This window comes from Oryctolagus cuniculus, chromosome 11 (genome assembly GCF_051225735.1).
Source record: "Oryctolagus cuniculus isolate XC-2025 breed Fujian yellow rabbit chromosome 11, ASM5122573v1, whole genome shotgun sequence".
Taxonomy (NCBI): domain Eukaryota; kingdom Metazoa; phylum Chordata; class Mammalia; order Lagomorpha; family Leporidae; genus Oryctolagus; species Oryctolagus cuniculus.
The window spans coordinates 36,226,350-36,253,613 of NC_142877.1; the positions used below are offsets into that span (position 1 = coordinate 36,226,350).

At 39.1% G+C, this 27,264-nt stretch overlaps 3 long non-coding RNA genes across 4 annotated transcripts in view; all 3 read left to right on the plus strand.

The window, feature by feature from the left end:
* LOC149123413 (uncharacterized) overlaps positions 1 to 7,415 on the plus strand; it is a 40,345-nt gene extending 32,930 nt beyond the window's left edge. The window contains exon 4 of the long non-coding RNA XR_016215944.1: positions 6,435 to 7,415. This is a non-coding gene — a long non-coding RNA (uncharacterized LOC149123413). The remainder of the gene's footprint in view (positions 1 to 6,434) is intronic.
* LOC149123412 (uncharacterized) overlaps positions 1 to 27,264 on the plus strand; it is a 734,608-nt gene that overhangs the window by 94,405 nt on the left and 612,939 nt on the right. The window lies entirely within an intron of this gene.
* Positions 12,234 to 22,409, plus strand: LOC149123414 (uncharacterized). Of its 2 annotated transcripts, XR_016215935.1 has the most exons (4): positions 12,235 to 12,444; positions 13,473 to 13,565; positions 17,751 to 17,981; positions 22,126 to 22,409. It is a non-coding gene; the product is annotated as an uncharacterized LOC149123414 (long non-coding RNA). The 2 variants fall into 2 exon arrangements; XR_016215934.1 differs by lacking the exon at positions 22,126 to 22,409 and having other exon boundaries at positions 12,234 to 12,444; positions 17,751 to 18,090.

Here is a 27,264-nt window from a genome sequence, read left to right on the forward strand (position 1 = left end):
AACCGACACCTATATGGGATGCCGGCTCTTCAGGCCAGGGTATTAACCTGCTGTGCCACAGCAGGTTGATCTTCCTACAGAAAGAATTGTATTTTAAGTTTTATTGGTGTTTTTCATAAAGAGAAGAAAAAACTGAATGGCTAATTGAATGGTTCCATCTCATCTGAGAATGAATAGTATCTGAAGTGAAACAAAATGCAATTTTTCCCCTCAGTCTTCATGTTCACTGATACTTCTGCAACGTTTAGGGCACTTGGCCAATACTTACTTCTCTTTTGAGTTGAAAATAGCTTTAATGCTTGCTTATTTTATGACTAACCTAATTTGTACCAATTTTAGAAAATTCACACAATACAGGAAAAAACAAGAGGAAAGTACAGACCATCCAAATTCTTTATCACCCCTAATAACTAATTAAATACTTTCAACAATTTGAAGATCACCTTCCCAGATTCTTCTATCGCTTGAACAAAAGACATTTATATAATTTGTGCAAACGGTACTACAAAAACTGAAATGATTTGGCACTTGTTCTTTTACTCATCAGCATGTCAAGTGAATCTCTCTGGCTCAATAATACAGATGTGTCTCACCAATTGAAAAGTTTCAGCTGCATATTCCTCTATTGAATATATGAATCATATTTTATTTTGTCAAGCTTCTAATTGGCATATTGTGTTCGATTTCTTACAATAATGAGCAATGCTGCCATGAAAACCTACTCTGTACCAAATGGCCTGATTGACTTCTACTTTACAAGTACTGAGCAGCTTCTTGGTCTTCCGGGGTCACTTTATCCTGTACCATTTTAGAATCATCTCTGCACCTACCATCTGAGAAAAGATAAATTCTGGAGCCAGACTTCCAAAGTTAATATCTTACAGTTATGACTGTAATGTGACTTTGGACATTATTATTAATTTAAAATGTCTATTTATGTTTTTAATTTATTTGAAAGGCAGGGGGAGGGAGGGAGAGAGAGAGAGAGAGAGAGAGAGAGAGAGAGAGAGAAATATTATCCACTGGTTCACTCCCAAATGTCCAAATGCCCACAATGGCTAGGACTGGGTTAAGCTGAAGCCATGGTCTGTGAGCTGAATTTCTTTGTCCCACATGAGAATAAGAGAACTGACTACACGAACCACACCCTGCTACTATCCAGGGTTCATTTTAACAAGATGCTGGAATCTGGAGTGAAGTTGGAACTCAAACCCAGGCACTCCGACATGGGTAGCACCATTCCCATGGGGTAAATTAACCAAGCTCCAGCCTCTGAACATTATTATTTTTCTAATCCCTGTGCCACAATCTCTCAGCTAGAAAATGAACATAGAAGCTTGAGTGTTCCAAAGTCTCTGTTGAACAAATGGAATCACCTATGTAGTTTTTGACATACATGTGTTCAGTGCATTGCCACTATCATCATTATTATCTTCTCATTTACTTATCTGAAAAATCACATGTGAAAACCATCTGCCATGTATTCCTGTTTTTCCCTGTTGAAGGTTTCCAAACTAATCTCTGGTCCACATGCTTCTCCAGGTTTCACTTCACGTCCCCAAATTCCTGAAAGGCATTTATGGATTATGTTCTAACATCACATGGATTCTCAACATATATAAAACAGCTAACAAATGACCATAATACAAATCCTGGGTCTCATATTTTGAAGTTCCTTCTCTGCTATATATCTCGTCACTCACAAGTTCCTGTCAAATCTTTATGTTTTCTCATTAGGTCCTAGACCCACTTCTCTGTCCATTATTCTATTTCCAGCACAGGTTAGATCCTGCTGGACTCATGCTTAATTAATTTAGTATCTTTAAGGACACAACACTTTCCTCAAATAACATGCCAAGTGACCTGACAAGTCAACAATTGTTGCTGTTACTGAGTCAGGATAGGAGCCAGGGACCTCACCTCTTCCCCTCATCTTCCTCAAATATCTTTTTTAAAAGATATATTTATTTATTTGAGATACAGAGTTACAGACAGAGAGAGGTAGAGACACAGAGAGAGATCTTCCATCTGCTGGTTCACTCTCCATATGGCTGCAATGGCCTGAGCTGAGCCAATCCGAAGCCAGGAACCAGGAGCTCATACTCATATGAAAAGCTTGCATCACAGGTGATGGCTTATCCTGCTGTACCACTGACACCAACTCCTAAAAATTTCTTAGCGATTGTTGTTGTAATTTGACCTGAGTATAAATACCATTTTCTCATAGCATTATATTTGATTTTTCTATTTTTCCAAACCACCCAGGCAAACATTACAATTTCCCTCCCATGCTGAAGGATTGCTGACCTCCAAGAAAGTCTCCCAAGGCCCACCCACCTATATTCCCTCCTAAGCATCCCGCCTCCCAGTTGTAGACATTTGATAATGAGGACTGTTAATCTTTTAATTAGACTCTATCCCCTTCTACTCCTGGTTTGATAATTCATATCAGCCTCATTTAGCATTCACACCCTAAAGTTCTGTAAAAGAACTATCAGCACTAGAGTATTAACATAGAACTTGAGCAATTGACAAGGGGGAATCCTATTAATAAGACTCATCTATGAGAAAAGTTACATATATTAGATGTAGAAACAAGTAAATATAAATAATTTAATTTTGTCCTGCTTAGATTTGATTTAGAAGGTACAGGTGATAGAAAATGCAGAGAAACTAGGAACCAGTGAAAAATTAAGTCTAGGGTAGGATTACTCTAAGCAAACAGTGAAGGGAAATTCTGACTGAGTCAGGATCCCTGGACTAGGTTCAGGAAAAACACAATAAAACTCCCTATAGCTTGTATGGGTGCACATACCTCTTCCCACACATACCTACCAGAGAGATTCCATGGACAATTTCTGAAAAAACTAACATCCCAGGCCTCCTGTGTTCTCTGTTTTCTGTATGAATGAAAAGATTGGATTAATAAACATCTATTTGCCAAGGTTACTAGGAGGTGGGCTTTAATTATCAACTGGGCCAAATTATTCTTCTCTGGTTTTGCAAAAGTTCAGTTTGCCAGAAATGACTGAATGACTTGAACAGCATCAGCTGTGTTCCAGAGAACTTTATTGAACCAGAAAATTTATTTCTCCCGTAAATTGGAACAAGTCATGAATTGCTCTTTTGTAGCACAAAGAGATTGAGTTAGACAATCTCTGAAGTCCCTTGAAGTTCTAATGCATGGTTATGAACATTACACAAAGTGACTGGACTATGTGCAAATCCCTTAATGGCTGTTCACTCTACTGAGTCTTTAATCAAATATAACTCAAGTTACAGAAGTTTAGGATTTGTGGGGAGCAAACCGGACTAGACTGAGTTACTGGAATTAAGACTTATTCTATGCATCTGCTCTCCCACAATATGGCGCTGGGAGAGGAGGAAACAGCTTCTAGGCAGCTGCCTCTTGCCAACTTGAGTGATGACCTCCAGGAGCTGATCCTGCTCCTGATTGGAGGAGAGCGGCGCGCTCGGCGTGTGGGCAGCCGAGTTGGGATTGGCAGAAGAGGACTATAAAGGAGGAGAGGGACAACATGCACCAGGAACATCTAGGGGGAACATCTATCTGAAGGAACACCTGTGCAGCCCCCGAGAGAGCCGGCCGGCGGTGTGCCGCTCCCCCGCGGAAGTGGGGAAAGTGGCCAGGGGGAACCGCCCTTCCACGGAGGTGGAAGGGACAGTAGCCAACCCGGGAAGAACCAGCAGCAAACCCGGGGAGGGCCGAGCAGACAAAAGAACAGCGCAGGGTCCTGTGTCGTTCCTCCATGAAGAGGGGGAGCGACAAGGATTCATTTCTGAAATTAGGTGGCCAGATAGAAGATTTTTAAAATTAAAAGTGTATTTGCTAGGTATTTGGCCTGATATTTAAGATGTCATTTGGAACAAATGCATTCCATGTTGGACTGTTTGGGTTCAAGTCCTGGCTTCACTACTCACTCTAACTTTCTGTGAATGCACACGCTGGGCAGCAGCAAGTGCTAACTGGTGTAGTTTGGTCCCTGCCACCCACATAGGAGACCTGGATTGAGTTCCCAGCTCCCAGTCTCTGGCTTTGGCTCAGTAGCAGCTGTTATGGACATTTGATGATTAAGTCAGCAGTTGGGAGTGCTCTCTCTCTCTCTCTCTCTCTCTCTCTCTCGTGTGTGTGTGTGTGTATGTCTATCTATTTGTCTCTCTCTCCCAAATAAATAAGATGAAAGAAAGGAAGGAAGGAAGGAAGGAAGGAAGGAAGGAAGGAAGGAAGGAAGAAGGAAGGGAGGGAGGGAGGGGGAGGGGGAGGGGGAGGGGAGGGGAGGGGAGGGGAAAAGAGGGGAAGGGAGGGGAAGGAAAGAAGAAATGAAGAAATAGGAAAGATGGAAAGGAAAAAAAATAAAGAAAGAAAAAAATGAAGAAAGAATTGTCTAAAGCAAGTGGTTTGATTCAGTGCTTCTCACAGTATTAGTTGCAAATCATCAGCATCGACATACTGGAATAAAAATATTCAGGGTTCACTCTATACTTAAATCAGAAACTCTAGGGATAGGACCCATTAATATGTGCTCTAACAATTTCTTCAGGTGTTTTCACTAAAATATGTAGAGAAATGTCTTAAAAAGCAGTAAAACATATAGTTTGGTTTCTGCTGTAGATTTGAACACGAGCTGTGCCTCCTACTATCCAGGATCCAACAAGAACCAGACAGGAACCAGGAGAAGTTCCTTAAATTCAGTTTCTGTTTCACTGCCTATAATGGGAGATAATAATAAAATAACTTACCTTACAGAGTTGTATGGAGATAATACATATTAAACAACTAGCAGGTAATCAGGAAAATCCACTCTCATTGGGAAATAATTCCAAGAAGGAATGCATGGAATGGTCTCTTCAACAAATAGTGTGGGGTAAATTGGATTTCCACAAGCAGAACTTTGAAGTAAGTCCCTTATCTTACATGGTTATATAAAGATCAACTCAAAATTGACAAAGGAACCAAACTCAAGATCTGAAACTATAAAAATACTAGAAGAAAACAGAAGAGAAATGCTACAAGATATTGGCCTAGGCAAATACTTTTTGGGTAAGACTCCAACATCACAAGAAATAAAAGCAAAAATAGATAAATGGGATTATATAAAGCTAAGAAACTTCTGCACAGCAAAGGAAAGAATTTACAAAGTGAAGAGACAGCTGACAGAAGTGGACAAAGTATTTGCAAAATATTCATCTTACAAAGGATTAATATCCAGCATATATCAGGAGCTCAAGAAACTCAGCAATAACAAAATAAACAATCCAGTTAATAATTGGGCAAAAAATATGAAGTTTTTTTTTTCAAAGAAATAAATACAAATGCCGAAGAGACACCTGAAAAAATCACTCAGGATCACTAACCACTAGTGAAATGCAAATAAAAACCACATACCCTAGTTAAAATGGCTAATATCCCAAAATCAAGGAATAACAAATGATGGTGAAGTTGTATAGAATAGAGTACCCTAATACACCACTGAGGGAATACTCAATCATTGTGGAAAACAGTATGGAAATTCTTCAGAAAACTTAAAATGTTATCTACAATATGATCCAGCTATCCGACTTTTGGAAGTGTATACAAAGGAGGTGAAATCAGTCATGTTTATATCAGGGCAATTTACAATAGCAAAAAGATGAAATCAACCTAGATATCGTCAACTGATGATCGGATAAAGAAAATGTGGTTTATATACATGATGAAATATTATTAACACATAAAAAAGATTAAAATGTGTATATTTTCAACAAAATGGGTAGGACTATAGACCGTTGTGAAAAATGAGGCTGGCACTGTGGCGTAGTAGGTTAAGTCTCCACCTCTGTTGTCAGTATCCTTTGTTGGTACCGGTTTGAGCCCTGGTTGCTCTACTTCTGACCCAGCTCCCTGCTAATGGCCTGGGAAAGCAGTGGAGGATGGTCAAGTGCTCGGGTCCCTGTACCCACTTGGGAGACCTAAAGGAAGCTACTGGCTCCTGGCTTTGGATCAGCAGCTCTGGCCATTGTGGCCATTTGCAGAGTGACCCAGCAGGTGAAAAACTTCTCTCTCCCTCTCTGTCTGTAACTCTGCTTCTCAAATAAATAAATTAATCTTTAAAACAAAGAAAAATGAAATAAATTTGACCCAAAAGGACAAATATACATTTTCTCTTATAGGTGGAAGTTAATATATACAGAGTAGAAAAATTTAAAAAAAATGCTGATTCTATGAGTTTTGGGTATATAAAATTTGCTATGTATATGTTAACATATCTGAAAAATATGAGTGCTTCTACACAGAATTTGAAGTATTTAAAATCTAGAGTTGAAGTTTGTAAGAAGTTTTAATTCTCTGGAATTAAATTCTTAGGATTTTAATGTTTTTTTTTAAACTTGTCTCTGTGTTATATTATTTGCTCATGTATTTCATTTCTTTTTAAAAGGTATGAACAAACCCAAAAGAAGAAGAAGAAGGGACTCATAAGCATTCTTCCTGGGATGGGGATTTTATTAGCCTTAGGGATGGAAATGCAGTCAAGAGCCACAGGCAGTGAGGGTGGTGGTAGTTAAAAACCATCCTCTCAGTGAGAATAGGTGTTCTAGACATTCTGTGCAGCAACATTTCTCTAGGGTATGGCCTAGGAGGATTAGCTGAGGCTGTTCGTCTCCTGCTGTAGAATGCAGAGATCTTGTTCTAGAGTTGGTTATAGACTTAGCACAGTGCAAATAAAAGCAAAACTGGGACTGTATGACAGGAGGCACATTTAAATACTTGCCTCTTATGCTGGTTGCCAGATTCCTCTGCAGCAGCAAGTAGTAATAAAAATGTTCTTTTACCAGTTGAAGAGTCAACCGCGTATGTAGGAAAATTGTCCTGGAAAAAAAGAAGAGGTTTTGCAAACTGTTTTTCATCTCAGTAAAACACAATTGAGCATTTCCCGAGTTTGTGTTTGGTTCTTTTGTTCTGTGGGTAACTTGAGAATGACAAATCTGATAGGTTTATGCCTTCTAACCATGAACCTAAACATTAAGTTCATGAATGAAAGGGAAAAATGGGAACATTTCCATAATTCATCTTCAGTCTTCAATCTACCAGAAATCCAAGTATATAAATATAAAGGGCACTTTAAAAAGTTTATGGAAAAATGAAATTCAAAGATAAGATTAATCTGATGCAAATTTTTAAAATGTATGCATAACATAGTATGTTTCTTTAGTGAGCAATATTAATTATTCTATATGAGTATTTGAAGTTTACACAGCTTACATCATCATTTTTATTCCACTTTTAACATGTAAATTGTCTTAATGGTTAAAGTATGAGTATTTCTATGTGTAAAATTTCTTTGCCTACTTTGGGAAAATACAAATACGCATGGCTTTCAAAATTTGTAGCAAAATAAACGTATCTTTTAATTCTCTTATCCATGGATGCTTTGAAGTTTCCTCTTAAGTGTTTGTCATGAATTTATCCTTTACTAAATTTGGTCACAGGTGATCCAGGAATCCAATTGGATTATCTGAAATTTTTAGGTAAAACAAAGGATATTAATCTATGGTAATAAACATCAAGAAGTGGTTGGCTATCCACCACCAGACATCATTTTTAAGATTGCCAGTAATGTTAAGAAATAAAAATCTTGTAATTTTTCCATAGCATTCATTTTATATGAGCTGTTTGAAGAATCTCTATTAGATATCAATATGCTGTCATAAATACTGTCTTGGGATTAATCAAACAATAATACAGCCTAAGAGATTTTTTTTATTTGAAAAAGACAGTTACAGAGAGAGGTAGAGCCAAAGAGAGAGAGCTCTTCCATCTGCTGGTTCACTCCCCAAATGACTGCAAGGGCCAGAGCTGAGCTGATCCAAAGCCAAGAGCCAGAGGTTTTTTCTGGGTCTCCCACAGGGGTGCAGGGGCCCAAGGACTTCTACTGCTTTCCCAGGCCATAGCAGAGAGCTGGATCAGAAGTGGAGCAGCCAGGACTCGAACTGATGTCCATATGGGATGCCGGCACCATATGCCAGGCCTTCAACCCCCTGCGCTATTTCTTTAATTAGGAGCCCAAGTCCTCTGATAAAGTATATATATATATATATATATATATATATATATATTATTTGACAGGTAGAGATATACATAGTGAGAGAGACAGAGAGAAAGGTCTTCCTTCCATTGGTTCACCCCCCAAATGGTTGCTATGGCCAGCGCTGCGCTGATCTGGAGCCTCTTCCTGGTCTCCTATGCAGGTGCAGGGCCCAAGCACCTGAGCCATCCTCCTCTGCTCTCCCGGGCCACAGTAGAGAGCTGGACTGGAAGAGGAGCAACAAGGATTAGAACCCGGTGCCCATATGGGATGCCGGCGCCTCAGGCGGAGGATTAACCAAGTGAGCCACAGCGCTGGCCCCGATAAAGCATATTGCAGACTTCCTACTAAATCTACATCTGCTCCCCTGCTCTGGTGGAACCTACCATGGTGGTACATGTATAGCAGATGGGACTCAGTTCAACAGAACAGAGGAATATGCAGTATTTATATTTATTGAACATCTCCTAAATGCAAGTAATTTAAATATGTTGCTTCAATTTCTCACAAGACTGTGATTATAATACTGATTTTACGGAAGAGGACAATTATTTTTCATTTGATTCCAGCCAAAGGTAAAATAGAGAATAGCCTTGTCTATAAAAACAATCATATAATCTGCTGTTTCCCCAGCTCCTGATGTCATTTTATGGCAAGTAGCTTGCACAAAGGTCACCTTCAGGCAAAGAGCTTTTTTTCAAAAGGCACTTTTTCCTCATCCAGGTAAACCTTGGAGACTAGAAGAAATCTAGATTCTGCTAATCTTCTGAGTGTGGAAAATAAAGCAACAACCCAAAGAACTGAGCCATTCAATTTGTCTTCCAAATCAACTTCTGCTTGCTGAGGCTTGAAAGGAACTTTGCTTATTTTTTCACATCATTGAATGAAGCTGTTTGGTAAGATGTGTTTATTAGACTTACATAAGAGCTCCTGCCCAAGGAATTCAAACCCCAGTGCCGGGGAACAATCTTTACGATCTCTGGCTCTACCATTTTAACAGCATAGCGAAAGGGCTTATCAACATGTCTAATTTTTAATTCTACAGAGAAGGCAGCAGAATGAAAACAGGATTTTCAAATCAGGTAGCCATTTCTTTTTTCAAATCACCGTTCTGTCTATGTCAAAGTTGATTTTCAGAAAGACCCCTATTCTGATACAAATAAGTAGTGAGCATGAATCAAATATGCATTAACTCATTAATGAGGGAACTAGCAAGGTGGTAAAGCTGAATCAAAGACAATTTGAAAGTTAGTGCATATAGGCGCTGGAAGAACACTGCAAAAAAATTACAAATTAGATGCAATACTGGCTAATGCATTACAAGTTAGAATATGGAAACCTTTGTTGGACGTCATTTTTTTTTTTCTGCCCAAATTATTTACATCCTTGTCAGACAAAAATGCTATGGGTTAATATAAGCAACTTGAAGATTGGACCCGAGTGGGCATTTGGCCTCGTGATTAAGAATGCTGGTGAAGATCTCCATGTCCCAGATCGGAGTGTCTGGATTTGATACCAGACTCTGGTTTTTGATTTCAGCTTCCTGCTATTGTAGACCCTGGGAGGCAGGTGCTGATGGCTCTACCCACATGGGAGACATGGCTTGTATTCCCCATTCCATTCATTAGTACTGGCCTGCCCCAAGAACCTTGCAGGCATCTGGGAGAATGAACTAGTAAATGGGAGCTCTCTCTCTCTCTTTTTCTTTAAAAAAAAAAAAGATTCTGCCCCTATCAGTAGAAAATAGCAATTCAAAAATAGGAGGACAAACCTTTTCTGTAAAGAGCTAGATAGTAGAGATCTAAGGCTTTGTCAGTCATATGGTTTCTGTGGCAACCACTCAACTCTCCCCTTGTAGCACAAAGCAACCATATATAATACAGCCAAGAATGACTACAAGTGTGTTCCAATAAAGTTTTATTTACAAAACATGCTGGGACCAGCTTTGGTTGATGTTCTATAGCTTGCCAATCCCTGCCTTAGATAATTAAATAATCCTGGGTGGGCCTGTTAGATCATTGGGTCTTCTAAAGGACACAATAGCTGTTTTCAATATCCTCCTTTGGAATATTTTTTTCTTAGACCATGTATAGTCCATAAGACATTATCCAAGATACTCATATCTCCTCACTTTTTATTTCCTCAATTGCTGAATTGGAAGAGTTTTTGAAATTCTTAAGTTATTATATGCATACCATGGCTTAGTACTCAAAATATATTTATTCCTTACATCTTAATTTCATTCTTATTCTCAGTCAAAAATGTAGAAGATGATCTCACACTATCTCACAAAATCTGTTCATGAAAATAAGGGTCCCTACTTAAGCTGGAAGAAGAGACCAGCTGGTTTAACAGGAGGCTCAGGGAATAAAGAGCAACTGACTCACTTTTTTTTCTCTTAACCTCACACAAATCCTGCCTGTGATGTTCAATTTGGTGTGTGTGGGGGGGGGGGGGCTTTTTTGGTGCAGACAAGACAAACATGCAGTCAGCAATGGCTTTGTCTTATCTTCCAAATATGACTAAATGTATAAGTACAGCTTTGAACACTGAAGAAGCTCAGTGATTCCAACAGGTCACCAAGTCCACCAGTCCTCTTTATTTCCACAACTCTTTGTGCAGGACAATAGTTCCACCAGAAAAGCAATGCCCTACATGGAGTTCTTTGGAATCAGACTGAAACCTGGAAAACCGTGCATAGAAGGATTAGTACAAGGTGCTGTTGGGAGATACACCTGGAGGGAAGGAAGGAAGGAGCACTGGGCAGAGGGAAGCTGACTCTCCAGCCATTACAAGAGAGGGCTCAGCTGACTCCGTCGGGGCAGTCTGGGGCTAGAACGGCCTTCTGACTCATCCCATTTGCGACAACAGGGCCAGGCCCCTGTGCCCCTGCGTTAGTCATTCGTGGTCGTGAACACCCCTAAGAGAGGATGTAATCTTGGGAGAGGCAGTTCCTATCTGCTAAGGGAAATTCCAGTGAGGAAGGAAGCTGTGAGCCATCCGTCTCCATTGTTCCCAGCACCTGGGGAATGGGTGCTTTTCGTTTCTGAGGAGGATCCAATCTATCTGGTCAGTGTGAACAGGGTTTCACATTTGCTGTACTGTGATTCAACCAGGAAGCTAAAAAGAGAATACACTTATCTTCAACAATTACTGATGTTGATTACTGCTTTATCTGATCATGCTCATGCCAGGGTCTATTATCTGAGTCTTAGTGGCATAAAACAATAAATAGTTATTATCGCACAGCTTCCATTAGTCAGCAATCCAGACACAGCTTAATCTGAGTGCTTGTGATTCAGGATCTTCCGTGATACTTCAGTCAATGTTTTGACCAGGGCTGTTGCAGAATCCACTGGAGGATTATCTACTTATAGGCACTTACATGAATACTGGGAAGAGGCCTCAGTGCCTCATTGGCTACTGTTGGTGGAAGCAGTTGCTTGCTACATGAATCTATCCATTGCTATGTGGATATATCCACTTTGCTATCCCCAGAGCTTGGATCTGAGGGGCAGAAGAAGGGAGAATGGGGAAGAGAGGGAGAAATCAAAACAGAAGCCAGAGAATTTTTATAGCCTAAACACATGAGTGATATCTTATTACTTCTGCTGTATTCTACACATCTGAACTGAGCTAATAAGTCTAGCTCATACTCTACGTGACAAAGATTTGATGCCAGTAGTTGAGGATCTCACATGCTGCCCTCTTCATAGGGAATTAAAAATATTTTAAAGGGACTTTTGACTATCTCAAAACACAATTACTCAAATATACCTATAGGAATTTAATGAAAACCCCTGTCAAACATACTGGACTAATATTAGAATTATATCCAACTTGTAGGCATTCACTGACTTAAAAACAGATGGTCACTCATCTGAGATTAGCACAGGAACTGAAATCAAGTGTTGAGAAATTTGACATTGCTTGACATGTGTGGGGAGCAACCGAGACTAGGCTAAATTACTGGAACTGCTAAGACTAATTCTATGCATCTGATCTCCCACCATATGGCGCTGAGAGGGAATAAACCACTTCCACACGGTTGCCTCACCAATTCGACTAACAAGCTGCAGGAGCTGATCCTGCCCCTGATTGGAGGAGAGCAGCGTGCTCAGCCTGTGGGGAGAGAACACCAGCAGAGTTGGGATTGGTGGAAGAGGACTATAAAGGAGGAGAGAGACAACATGCAAGAGGAACATCTGAGCAACCCCTGAGAAACCCCTGAGAGAGCCGGCTGGCGGTGTGCTGCCCCTCCACGGAGGCGGGGGGCGGGGGCAGCGAACCCGGGAAGGGCCGGGGAAAGAGAACAGCCCAGGGCCCGGTGTTGTTCCTCTGCGAGTGGGGGAGCGACAGACATGTAAGTGTTTGATCAATGGATTTATATAGGCATAGAACACAAATATTGATCCATAAGGGATTTAGGAGGAAAATTTCCCTTTACCACAGAATCTGAGAAGCTCTGTTAGGATGATTTAACCCTCTTGCCAGATATGTCACTCCTGATCAGAGAAGTAGGCTTAGAATATCAAAGAGAACTAGACTTCTGTCTGATATTTCCTAACAAGATTTGGAAGTCATCTAACTCACTTGGATTTGATTCTCAGTCTGCAAGGTAGTACATGAGTTAGAAGGTTCAATTGCAGCTGGCATTTAGCCAAGCAGTTGAGACACTAGTTAAGCTGTCCACATCCCACCTGGGTCTTATATCTGACTCCAGCTCCTGAATACAGCTTCCTATTATTGCTGACCCTGGAGTGAAGGTCTCCTACACTGAACATCTGGACTAGGTTCTCTGCTCTAGGCTTCAGCCTGATCCAGTCACAGCTGTTGTAGGCATCTGAGGAATGAACCAGCAGATGGGAGCATTTCTCTTTCTCTCTATCTGCCTCTCCTCTCTCTCTCTCTCTCTCTCTCTCTCTCTCTCTCTGTAACTCTGACTTTCAAATAAAAATAAATAAATCTTTTAAAAAAAGAATCTCATTCTATTATTAAATAGCCTAACGTATTGGTAAATTTTTTTCCTTTTATTTCTGCCCCTAGAGTCCATGCGAGTTCATATACTTCTATGAAGTCTCTCTCCCTTGTCTCAGCCCCTTAAATGGCTCTGGAAACAATTCAGTAGAGTCTATACTGAACAACAGAGCCGATAGAATCAGTGATCTTTACAACAATAACATTAATAGCTCTTTTCTTTTCTCTCAGAAACAGTTTTAAGGAAAGGACTATATCCTTTAAAATACTTCATTTAAAAATATTTCTACATTTTGTAATGCTTCATAAATTTTTAAATTAGCTGTCTTAGGAAACTTCAGAATTGATTAAATTATATTTGGTGGTGGTACAAGGGCTCGTTTTTCATTTTGCTCCTATCCTTCCCTCTCACAGGAAATGAAGATTCCTCTGGGAAGTACAATGAACTAATCTGGTACTGTACGCTGTAGGTTTCATATAAAATACTGTCATTTGCATTTGATCCAAGTAAGTTTGCAGAATTCCCTATTGTTTCTGTGCTATTGACTTTATAGTATATAAAATATAGTACATTTCCTAAACATGTCCTAGCAAAGATTCCCAAATAGTTGATACAAATAATATGCTCTGGTTCAGTGTACTTAGATGTACACTTTTAAGCTTAGCACAGATTCGTTCATAGTAAGTACCAGTAGCATAATCTTGGGAAGTTTTAAAGTAATAATTATAACAATTGCTTTGACCATCCATTGATAACTTAGTAGATACCTAGTTCCGGCCAGGAACTTCCTGTCTATGATTTAATCCTGAAAAATAAATTAATATCTCTGAAGTGGGTACTGATATCCTCATTTTGCAGAGAAGGGACTTGAGGCTTTAAAAGATAAATTAATTTGGCCAAGATGAGGTAATTAACTAATTGCTGGAGATAATATTTTAATCCCATCATGGCTGACTCTAGGAAGGAGTCCTATTTTGAGCTTTAGCTATGCCCACCCTGGAGTTCAGGCCTGCTGGTCAAGTCTGCAGGAGCATCCAGAGACGACCCAAGAAGTTTGGTGCAAGAACAGGAGGCCGGTGTCAGGTGTCAGGATTTTAGACAACTACCTGTCAAAACATGAACTCTCATCCATTCTCTTAAAACCTGTGTAACAATATTATGCAAAAGTTATCATTTGCCCAAGGCATTGAGAACATGCAGGAGTCTGTGCAACAAACTAGTAGAGTACTTTCTCTATGTGAGATACAATTAAAGCATTAAAGCATGCCACTGATTTAACTTTGAGATGAGCTCAGGGAGAACAGCATGTGGGGAAGAGAAGGAATCAGAGAAACTTCAGCACATCAGCATGCTGGCCTTGATGGGCTGTGAGCTGGAATCTCAAGGAAACAGGGAGCAATAATGCAGATTATTATGCAGCAGCAGAAAATATTAGCCTCTACTCGCTGCTGTCAATGTTTGTGAAATTCCTTCTGAAGACCCCCAGAAATATTTGTGTGGAACTTGGAGAAGTTGGTAAAAGTTAAATAAGTGTACATTTTGTTAATATCTAGAATCTTACTCATAGAATAATGGATTCCATGTATATTAATGCCTTCTGAGTTTGTATTAGATTTTATTTTTATAAACTATATTTTGGTTCTCATTGAATAACATTGGCTGCATTAGTCATGCAAGACTTTACTTGTATGATTAGACATGAAGTTGGTTATGGCTGTTTCAACTTAATAGAAATGATTACCTGACCTCTGAGGTAGACATTTACATTGGCATCTCTTAAATAAACGCAGTTGATTTTAGTCAGTTGTTCCAGTTTGTGAAGGGCGTTTTGACTCATTAGTCTATCAGAAAATATCTCAGCTTTCTTTCTTGGCTTTTCTAATTTACAAATATGATGGATACACTCATTAAACTTTATATTCTTTATTGATATAAAGAATAAAGCCTCAGCTTGAAGCCAAATCTAGTCAAGCCCAGACAACATCAGCTAAACTCCAACCACCCATAGATTAGTGAGCAAGAAAAATAAATATTTTTCTCACACATAGACAAATTTCAATAGCAAAGATCAATGTCAGAGACCTGTCACAGCCTTAGGAAGTTTCACTCTGTTGTCCTTGAGTCGCTTACCAGTAAACTGTGATTGTTCAACCCATAGTTCGTGTAACTGTAGTATCACCTGACTCAGATTTCGCTAAATCTCTCATAAGTATATTGTGCATAGCTTTTTCAAATGCTTTGCAGAAACTGAGGTGCATTGTCTTTAGACAGAGAGGTATTTTCTCTAATAACTTCATTTTCATTTGTTTGAAATGACTCATTTTTCAGCCCAATTTCAATAGTAGCATGCATAGAGTTTATAGTTCCAATTTCAAAATAAAATATTGAATTTTTCTTTGGTAGCATGCATACAGTTTTTATGGAAGACACACATCACACATTAGAAATAGTGGGGGTAACACACTTAAGGAATTTTCAGTCTAAACGAGAAGTTGGCAAGGCATGGAAAAGAAAGAAATCCCATAATTTCCGGCAAAATGGATGGAACTAGAGAACATCATGTTGAGGAAAGAAAGACAAATACAGAGGAAGACAAATACTGCATCACGTAATTCTGATTTATAAAGGCCGGGAGAAGTGAGGGGTCAGATGGAGTTTGGACAACATCTACCTAATCAAATTTAGATTAAAGGAATAAATTTCTAGTGTACACAGCACAGTGGGGTGACTACAGTTTACAACAACCTAGTAGATAGTATATGAACAAAGCTTCCAATCATAAAGGAATGTCAAAAAAAGGGAAAATGTTAATTATCCTGTTTTGATCACTGCACATTACAAATGTGTTGAAATATCACACTATAATTCATAAATATGCATAAATATTATTAATTACATTTTTAACGATAAATCAGCAAGGGCAAAAATGCATAGAACATCAGACTGAAGGCCTTAGACCCTGTGCTTTGAAAGTTAAGATTATAAATGGACTCTTTTCTGCATAAATCGTCAGAGGCAGATTTCTCAGAGCTATAGCTAAACTATGTGTGTTAGTTTGAGTTCCTTCAGAAGTAGCCTCTGAATAAAGGACTCAGTTTTAAGTAGTTTATGTGAGAGGTGTAGGAAGCCAGAAGAGCAGTAGAGAAGTGAGATGGGGGAAGAATGAATCACCAAGGATAGATATTAAGAAGATGGGCAACTTATATCCGTCTGGAAAGCCCCATGAAGCAGCGTTTAGAAAGCATGTAAGACTGATTCTCTCCAAAGGATGAGGAAACTGAAGTTTTTATTCATTATTCTTGACATTCATAGGTTGAGGTTTCTCCTGGGGAACATATTTTAATCCTGTGGCACTTTCTGCCTGCCTGTGCAATGTCAGAATCAGCTTTGTTGGACAGAGAAAGCTCTCTGGCAAAGAGCGGCAAGAGCTGACAGATGTTGAGCCAGTGAGTGCGCAGTGGAGAGAATACAGCAGACCTCTACACACAGTGTGTGAGATTAGGTGCATGTCTGTGTGTGTATGCACACACAAATGAAGACATACAAGGAGGGAGAACACCTTCCAAGCTGGGAGAATGACAATTTATCAAGAGCAAAGAGTACATGAAGAAATCCAAGAGAAATTAGGTGTCAAGGATGCATTAAAATCTACAGTTCTAGTTAGTGAAATTAATCTTACAGTTCCCTATTCTTACAATGGGAATGGGTATTACAGACCTCGTGGAAGTAAAATGCTGGCTGTTTCTAATTAAAATGAAACCACGAAGTTAGAACTGATGAATCATGCCAGATTTTCTCATCTATACCATAATCCTTTCTAGAATTCTGTCAAGGTGGCAAGTGAACAATGCTAAGCTCATTGGCAGATATTTTGTTTTTTCTTGAACTCATCTGGAAAGACAAAAGTATGCCAGGTAGATAAGGCAACCTCATATCCACTTAAATATGGATTTTTAATGCCCTGTGGAACTCACACCTGCTTTCACTTAAGCCCCAGTCTAGTGTTAAAAATATAGAGCCTAGATCCAGCAAGCCATTTGCTATTTCATAACAATTGACAAGCATGACCCTCCTAAGACACTAAATCAGGGTTATAAGTTCTTTCCTGGAAAATACAAATTTTATTTTCTTAGCAAGTGAAACTCCATATGAGGGTACCTTTACATGAGGAAAAATGAAATTAAAAGATAAGTTTATTTTGGGGCAAAAGTTTTGAAATCCATGCCTACCTATTTTACTAATACTCATTTTCTATAAATCCTTGAAGACTCTTGCATAGATTTCAAGTAGTTTCTACCAAAACAAGCCTATCTTTTAATTCAGTTTTCCATGAACCTTTGTCATACCCTCATATATTTCTGTAGGTACTTCCAAAAGATTTTTCAAAACTAGATTGCCTGCAGATGAGAGCCAGGATTTATAATCTCTTGATAAAACATAGATTTTAATTACATGAATGTTACTCTTGCAGGACTTTCATATTAAGCTTTTGGTTTAAAACGATGCAAAATGCATAGAAAATTGAGTGGTTCTTTGAGAGAATTGGATGTTGGAATGCAAGAAGATCAGAGTGCTGCTGGGATTCAGGGAGATGTTCAGTGGGAACGGATAAAAGTGATAATTCACCTACTGGCAATTTTAGAAGGTCTGCCATCATCTTTAGAAAAGAATATGATTTCTCTCATCCACAGGATGACACTGATAGAGTTGATTCTTCTCGCAGAAGCCATGTTTTCTCCTTCTACACACTACATTCAACTTGTCCTTGGCTCTTCTGAGATAACTCATCCCCGACATCATCTCTCCTCAAAGGGATTTCCAGCTCACCCAATATGGGCAGTAGGCTGGTTTTTCTTTTCTTCTTTTTATGTTTGATGGCTCAGATGGAGATCTCATTTTGTTACAATGTCAAGCCCATCAAGGTAACCCTTTTAGCAGCTACCTATATTCTATTTTAATGAAGAATTCTGGCCTTAAAATAGGTTTTTCCTTTTAAAATAAAATAAAGGGATTATATAATATTAAATATATATTTAAAATATATTTATTTAAATATATTAAATATTTATAAGTAAATATGTTTATATTAAATTCAAAATATGGCATATTATTCTAGGATTATTATCTCTGTTGTTTTAACATTTGTAAGCATACTCAGCTTATGAAATTATTGTGTGTTAATTATGAGATGATTGGTCAAGGTATACTCACAAGCCCCAAATCTCAGAGACTTTACATGAAGTTGATCTCTTACACAGAGTCTGTTGCTGTTCTAGTGGCTTTTTCAGGAATCCCCTTTCCATGTGGTGATTTCAGATTTTCTACTACTTGCTTATACATTGTGGCAATGGCATCTGAAACATGTGCCTCTCCAGGGTCACCATGAAGAGAGCTGGGAAATACACTAGAGAGTTCTGCCTCAGTCCTCAAGTAACGTACATCCCAGACTCAATAGTCACATGGCCAAGCACAAGTCACATGGCCTTCTGCAAATGTAAACAGATTGGGTAATGTAATTTAACTATGTCCAGGAAGGCAAAACCAAGATACAAGGTAGTTTTTGCCAAAAATCTCTGTAAAAGACAATGAAGACAATGATGATAATTGGTGAATATTTTTTCTTACTGCAAAAAGTTGAAACTCTCTGTGAGCATTCCACATATTTGGGGAAAATTTATTGATGAAATTTAGGAACTATTGCACTAACTCGTTCTATGAAACCTGAACGTCATAGCCTAGAATTCCTGGTTCTTTATGCGCTAACCCTGCCAACATCTCCAAGCTTATCTGTTGATAACCTTGACATGAGTCATACCTTTCTGTTTATTTCATTGCAGTTCATGACCATGTGTCCTTTTGCCTGAAATTGTTTAAGCCTTGCCCTAAGTTTTTAAAGACTCTTACTTAGCATCACTCAATTGGTAGTGCACTCTTCAATACCTCCAAAAGCAATCCATGCACCACTTCCAACCATTTTTTGCAGACATTCGTGAATCCTCCAGTTGACCATGTGTTCTTTTGAGTAGAGAAATCTTTTTCTTCTCCTTAATTCTAGAATTCTGGTAAGGAGGACCTACGTACTTAGTAAACACAGAAAGAAAGATTGGTTCCATTGATTAAAACTCTCTTTGTTCCTATTTTTTTTAACTTTTTATTTAATGAATATAAATTTCCGAAGTATAGCTTATGGATTACAATGGCTTCCCCCCCACCACAACTTCCTTCCCACCCGCAACCCTCCCCTTTCTCTCTCCCTCCCCCCTTCCATTCACATCAAGATTCATTTTCAATTCTCTTTATATACAGAAGATCAGTTTAGCATATATTAAGTAAAGATTTCAACAGTTTGCACCCACATGGAAACATAAAGTGAAAAATACTGTTTGAGTACTAGTTATAGCATTAAATCACAATGTACAGCACATTAAAGACAGAGATCCTACATGAGGAGTAACTGCACAGTGACTCCTGTTGTTGACTTAACAAATTGACACTCTTGTTTATGGCATCAGTAATCACCCTAGGCTCTTGTCATGAGTTGCCAAGGCTATGGAAGCCTTTTGAGTTCACTGACTCTGATCATATTTAGACAAGGTCATAGTCGAAGTGGAAGTTCTCTCCTCCCTTCAGAGAAAGGTACCTCCTTCTTTGATGACCTGTTCTTTCCACTGGGATCTCACTCACGGAGATCTTGCATTTAGTTTTTTTTTTTTTTTTTTTTTTTTTTGCCAGAGTGTTTTGGCTTTCCATGCCTGTAATACTCTCATGGGCTTTTCAGCCAGATCCACGTGCCTTAAGGGCTAATTCTGAGGCCAGAGTGCTGTTTAGGACATCTGCCATTCTATGGGCAAATTCTAAAGGGGCAAATACCATATGTTCTCCCTGATCGGTGACAACTAACTGAGCACCAAAAAGGAAACCTGTTAAAGTGAAATGAACACTATGAGAAATGGCGACTTGATCAGCCCTTGCCCTGACTGTTGATGAACTACTTAATACATTATCCCTCTTAGTATTTTTTTGTTTATTTGTTCTTATTACTTTTGGTTGAATACTGTAATCAATACATAGTTATTCTTAAATGTTGAAACTAACTGAAAAGTGATCGCTGTTAAATATAAGAGTGGGAATAAGAGAGGGAACAGATGTGCAATTCGGGACATGCTCAAGCTGACTTACCTCAAATGGTAGAGTTAGAAACATACCAGGGGATTCCAATTCAATCCCATCAAGGTGGCATGTACCAATGCCATCTCACTAGTCCAGGTGATTAATTTCTGTTCACAATTGATCATAATGATAGGACTAAGAGCCAAAGGGAGCACATAAACAAGACTAGTGTCTGCAGATACTAGCTGATAGAATAAAAAGGGAGAGAATGATCCAACATGGGAAGCGAGATACACAGCTGACCCATAGAATGGCAGATGTCCTAAACAGCACTCTGGCCTCAGAATCAGCCCTTAAGGCATGCAGATCTTTGTTCCTATTTTAAATTAGATTTTTGAAAGGATCTCAAAGAAGGGTTTAACCTTACTAAGGCTACTGCTCTTTGGCTTGAGTAATCTTTAGAAATCTTTGATACACAGCTTTTATCTTAGTACCTCTTCACTACTGTTGTAACCCATTTGATTGCTAAAGCTCAGCCACTTAGCATGAAGCCATACTTCTCTCACTGCAAAAGGATTTAGGAGAATAGTCCAATTTGCTCTTGATGGTCGTGTTTGTGCTTATCCTATGGTGTTTCACTGGAAAGGCTAATGGGGTTCTTATTTTGTCTAAACATAAAAAGCAATGGTTTTGGCATGATCAAGTAGCAGTTTTCAGCTTACTGTCTATGCAGTGAGAAGACAAGCTACATGAGGCTAAGAACCATGCTTGTGACATTTTACAAATGTTCACCAAGAATAATCACAGAGATGGAGGAGAGTGAAGAGCAATTGAAGTGTGGGGCTTTTTCTTGTAGCAGTTAAGAACCCTGTGTCCCATATTGAGTACCCATGTTTGATTCCTAGTTCCAGCTCCTGACTTCAGTTGTTTACTAATGCAGTTCCTGGGAGGCAGTGGTGAGGGCTTCAGTAATTGGTTTCTGCAACCCACATAGCAAACTTAGATGGGCTTGGGCATTGGCCTGTCCCCAGGTGTTGCAGGCATATGGGAAATGATCGATAGATGGCCTTCCCTCCTCTCCTCTCCCCTCCCCTCCTCTCCCCTCCCCTCCCCTCCCCTTACTCTCTCTCCCTCTCAAATTAATTTTTTTTGAAAAATGAAAGTGAGAAGGAAAACTCCTTTGAGAAACATTCATAGAACTCCATTCACCTATATTGCATACCTACTCCCTGCTAAACTACAACATGAACACTGTGGGATCTTCCCTCTCTGAACTCACAATCAAAGAAAGAGCTGTAGACACAAACAATAGGCACAGAGCAGCTTAATGAATGAAGCTAGAAAACAAATGGCCCTCTAAGGAATGTGTGAACACACACAAAATCACTGACTCACCCTATCATGTTCTATAACAGTTACTGGAAAGTTTCTTTTCAAGACAATTTCGATAATGTCAAGTACCAAGCAAGACAACTTGAGATTTTTGGCATGATTTGTATTATTGGTTTCTTGGGCCTGGGACAGAATTGAAAAAGCAATGTCTATAAACAGAATGAATAATACATAACCATAATATGTTCTCTGTTTATTTTTACATCAGATGTTTGGAATGTTGGCAGTATTAAGGAACTCATTTAATTTTGATTCCCTTTTGAACCTGTAATGTTATAATACAAACCCCCTAAATGAATCATATTCCTAGTGTTAAAAATTGGATGCTGGTGCCATAAACATATCAAGGTTGTGTTTTTGACAAGTGCCTTTTAATTAACAGAATCTTTGAAGCTTGTTGGCAATTGTTTTGTTCTGTGAAAAGTCCGATAATGATAATACTGGAAATGTAACCATTTGAAACTGGCCACCTAGAGTAGTTCTTAAAGCTTTTCATCTTCAGATTGATTTGCACATCTCAAACAATTATGGAGGTTGGAAGATATTATTATACCCATTTTGCAGATGAGGAAATTGAAACTGGGAGCCTTGGAGACTTGCCTAAGCAGGTGAAAATGACTCCTACACCAAAGACTCTTGAAGACACCCCCACTCACTAGTAATTTTAGTGGTTCATTTCCCTTAACATAGACTTTCTTAACTTTGGCACTATTGACTAATTGAAATAAGATAATTCTTTTGTTGTGAGGGTCTTTCCTGTGCATTGTAGGACATTTAGTAACATCCTTGGTCTCTACCCACCAGGTGACTGCATCCTTTTTTTAATTTAATAAATGTAAATTTACAAAGTACAACTTTTGCATTGTTGTGGCTTTTTCCCCTATAACCTCCTTCCCACCCACAGCCATCCCATCTCCCACTCCCTCTCCCATCCCACTCTTCATCAAGATTCATTTTCAATTATCTTTATATACAGAAGATCCACTTAGTATATACTAAGCAAAGATTTCAACAGGCTGTACCCACACAACCACACAAGATATATAGAGTACTGTTCTGCTAGTAGTTTTACCATTAATTCTCATAGTAAAACACATTAAGGACAGAGATCCTACGTGGGGAGCAGGTGCACAGTGACTCCCGTTGTTGATTTAAAATTGACACTCTTGTTTATGACGTCAGTAACCACCCGAGGCTCTTGTCATGAGCTGTCAAGGCTATGGAAGCCTCTTGAGTTCACCAACTCTGAACTTATTTAGTCAAGGCCATATCACAGTGGAAGTTCCTTCCTCCCTTCAGAGAAAGGTGCCTCCTTCTTTGATGGCCCGTTCTTTCTGCTGGGATCTCATTCACCGAGATCTTTCATTCAGGTTGTTTTTGCCACAGTGTCTTGGCTTTCCATGCCTGCGAGACTCTCATGGGCCTTATAGCCAGATCCTAATTACCCAAGGGTTGATCCTGAGGCTGCAGTGCAGTTTAGGGCATTTGCCATTCTATGAGTCTGCTGTGTATCCTGCTTGCCCCGCAGGATCATTCTCTCCCTTTTAATTCTATCCTTCATTATTTGCAGACACTGGTCTTAATTGTAAAATCTCTTTGACACTTACCCTATCTTTTTGATCAATTAAGTACTTAAACTGATCACTTTAACAAGTGAGATGACATTGGTACACGCCTCCTTGATAAGATTGAATTGGGATCCCCTGGCACATTTCTAACTCTACCATTGGAGGTAAGTCTGAGTGAGCATGTGTCAAACTGTACATCTCCTCCCTCTCTTATTCCCACTCTTATATTTAACAGAGATCACTTTTCAGTTAATTTTAAATGCCTAAGAATAATTGTGTATTAATTACGGAGTTCAGCCAATGGTATTAACTAGAACAAAAAACCAAAAAAATACTAAAAGGAATAAAATAGTAAGTTGTTCCTCAGCAGTCAGGACAAGGGCTGATCAAGTCACCAATTCTCATAGTGTCCATTTCACTTCAACAGGTTTCCTTTTTGGTGCTCAGTTGTCATAAATCAGGGAGAACATATGATATTTGTCCCTTTTGGACGGCTTATTTCACTCAGCATGATATTTTCCAGATTTCTCCATTTTGTTGCAAATGACCAGATTTCATTGTTTTTACTTCTGTATAATATTCTATAGAGTACATATCCCATAATTTCTTTATCCAGTGACTGCATCCTTAACAACTAAAAATGTCTCCAGACATTGCCCAATAGCACCTGAAGGACAAAGGCACCCCCGGTTGAGAACCACTGCCATAAAAGAATTAGGCTCCATGGCAAATGGATTCTGCTCTTGATGTGGCTTACTCTGTACTGACTCCATGCTAACAGGGAGCTCAGTTTCTTTGGCAAATTGTGACATGATAAAGTGAATTTGCCTTTCACGATAGTCTGATGACAGGATCAACTAGAAGTTTCCATTTTAGTGATTGTACAATGAGAGGACAGCTGTATGAAGACAGGGGCAGTATCTGTTTCCCTCGATAAATTTTTGTTCAGTGAACAAAAAGTGGGTGGCTGATGCCATACATAGACCTAACACAGTACAAACTTTATATACATTATGTAATTTCATTCTCCAATCATCTGTTTATTAAGTATATATCCTTTAAGATATCTATCTATCTATCTATCTTGAAAGGCAGAGTTAGAGAGAGAGAGAGAGAGGTCTTCTATCCTTTGGTTCACTCCCCAGATGGCTGTAGTGACTGGAGCTGCACCTATCCGAAGCCAGGAGCCAGGAGCTTCTTCCAGGTCCCCTGCATGGGTGCTGGGTCTCAAGGAATTGGGCCATCTTCTACTGCTTTCCCAGGCCAAAGCAGAGAGCTAGATTGGAAGTGGAGTAACCAGGACTCGAACCTGCGCCCATATGGGATGGCGGCACTGCAGGAGGTGACTTTACCAGCTACTCCACAGCACTGGCCCCCTGTTTATTAACTATAAAGGAACATTTCTAAAATGCAGAGCATAGAAGATTTTTAGTGCTGTGAGACTACTTTGTATAGTAACCTCAGGGAGGATATCTTATTCGTGGATGAATGTCACAATACAAACTATGCATTACTCTTATGGGGTTGCTGATCATGGAAGTAGTTGTCCATGTGTGGAGGCAGGGAGCATCTTTATATATTTCTCTAGGTTTTGCTGTAAGCCTAAAACCACTTCAAAAATGAGGTCTTAAAATATAAATTTTCTGGGGCTGACGCTGTGGCATAGAGTGTAAAACCACCACCTGCAGTTCTGACATCCCATATGGGCACTGGTTCGAGACCTGGCTGCTCTCTTCTCTGTATAACTCTGACTTTCAAATAAATAAATAAATATTTTAAAAAATATTTAAAAAGCATTACCATACTACCCTGTTATCAATCTTCCAATAGCTAGACAATGCTAGGCTGGCAATCTCAAGCTAATTTATTTTCCTAAATCGGAAGTCTGTCCTCCCTTGGGTTAATCTATTTAACACTTTGTCTACCTGGTATACCTGGACTGGTGTTGGACTTAGGGAAAGTTGAAGACTAGTCTTAAAAAGAGAAAACAAAGTGTACTTATGAGTCTGTGAGTGTTGGAATTGCTTGTGTCATGCACATACCCTCCTGGAGTTGCCAATGAAGAGTTACTGGGATGCCAGCTTCCAGAATGTCCATGGATATGACTTAGTGTTTCCAAGAGACCATTTTCTTTCTATGCTAGACTGGAGCTTCAGTTCCAGGGATTAAACATGATGAATAATCCATTGCTAGAAGTCAACCTGGAGTCAGATGGCAAAGGGGAATCATGGCTTGTGGATGCCCAGCTCAGCTTCAAAACAGAGCATGGCAAGACAGATTTCCGGCTGAGAGACTGTTGCCTATTTTGCAGTTTCTTATACATTCTTCTGGAGTATGTGAGTATTTTCTTGTTTATTTAAAGTTTATTTTTGTTAGCTTTTATTAGTTTGAGAGCCAGAAACAGAGAGAGAGAGAGAGAGAGAGAGAGAGAGAGAGAGAGGTGTGTTCCCATCTGCTAGTTCACTCTCCAAATGCTCACCATGGCTCCAGGGCCATGGTGGAACCCAGGAGCTGAGAACTCAATCAAGGTCTCCTGCGTGGGTAGCAGTAACTCAGTCACAGTCATTGCCACAGCCTCACAGGATTTGCATTAGCAGAAAGTACAATCTGGAGAGGAATGGAGATTTGCTCCTTGCTTTTTTGTGTTAGTTTGGAAATCTTTCTATATTTTTGACATATTTTATGTACTCCATTTATATAATTTTTGACACATTCAATTGACTTCCTTTCTTTGTTGAGTTTATTTACTATAGGAATAATCAGCTCTGTAATGCTGGCATCCCATATGGGCGCCAGTTTGAGTCTCAGCTGTTCATCTTCCAATCCAGCTTCCTGCTAATGTGCCTGGGAAAGTAGCGGAGGATGGTCCAAGTCTTTGGGTCTCCATGTAGGGGACCCAAAAAAAGCTCATGACTCCTGGCTGATGGCTTTGGATCGGCTCAGCTCTTGCTGTTGTGGCCATTTGGGGAGTGAACCAGCAGATGGAAGACCTCTTTCTCTCTGTCTCTACCACTCACTGTAACTTTGTCTTTCAAATAAATAAAATTAATCTTTTAAAAGAAGTGAAAGTATATCTAAGAAAAATTTAGAGTAGTTTGGTGGAACTAAAGGTAGTGATTTAAATTCTCCTAGATACTTTTAAATGAACCTTCAAATAGATTATAGTACTTTTTTACCCATAATGTTTAAATTTATATTTTCCCAAGGCCACAAGATTGTATATATTTAAAAATAGACTAAAAAAGTTTTCTCTATCTTTACTCATTTCTTATTTTATTGTATATTTTAAAATTACTTATAAAGTTCAACATTATTTAATTTATTATATTTTGTGTTTATCTATTTAAGTACTTGCATTTTCTACTGACAGGATGATTTTCTTATTAATTTATAATACTTTCTTACATACTGAGGGAATTAGCCTTCTGTAATATGCATTAAGATTCATGTTCTTTACTTTTCTTTTGACTTTGTTCCTCAGATATAGAAATTTCTTTTATGTAAAATTTATATAAATTGCCACCATATATTACAAGTGACCAATGCTGTCTCTTACAACTTTATTTTTTAATTTATTTATTTTTATTTATTTGACAGATAGAGTTAGACAGTGAGAGACAGACAGAGAGAAAGGTCTTCCTTCTGTCGGTTCACCCCCCAAATGGCCGCCACTGCTGGAACTGTGCCAATCCAAAGCCAGGAGCAGGTGCTTCTTCCTGGTCTCCCATGGGGTGCAGGGCCCAAGCACCTGGGCCATCCTCCACTGCCTTCCCAGGCCACAGCAGAGAGCTGGACTGGAAGAGGAGCAGCTGGGACAAGAACTTGGGGCCCATATGGGATTCTGGCGCCGCAGGCGGAGGATTAACCAAGTGAGCCACAGCGCCAGCCTCTTACAACTTTATTTTAAATATGTTAAAAATGAACTTAACATGCAATTATGTTATGATGAAAAATAAGGAAGAGATTCAAATTTAACAGTTTCCCTAGTCCTTCATATTAAATAATACTTTATTGATGTCAAAAGCTGGCTTTCACATGTATTCAATTCCCATGGGCAAGTTGCATAATTTTGAACACTATTATGTTCTATTGATCAGAACATGCTAGAATGCCAGAATGTCATCTTTAAAAAAAT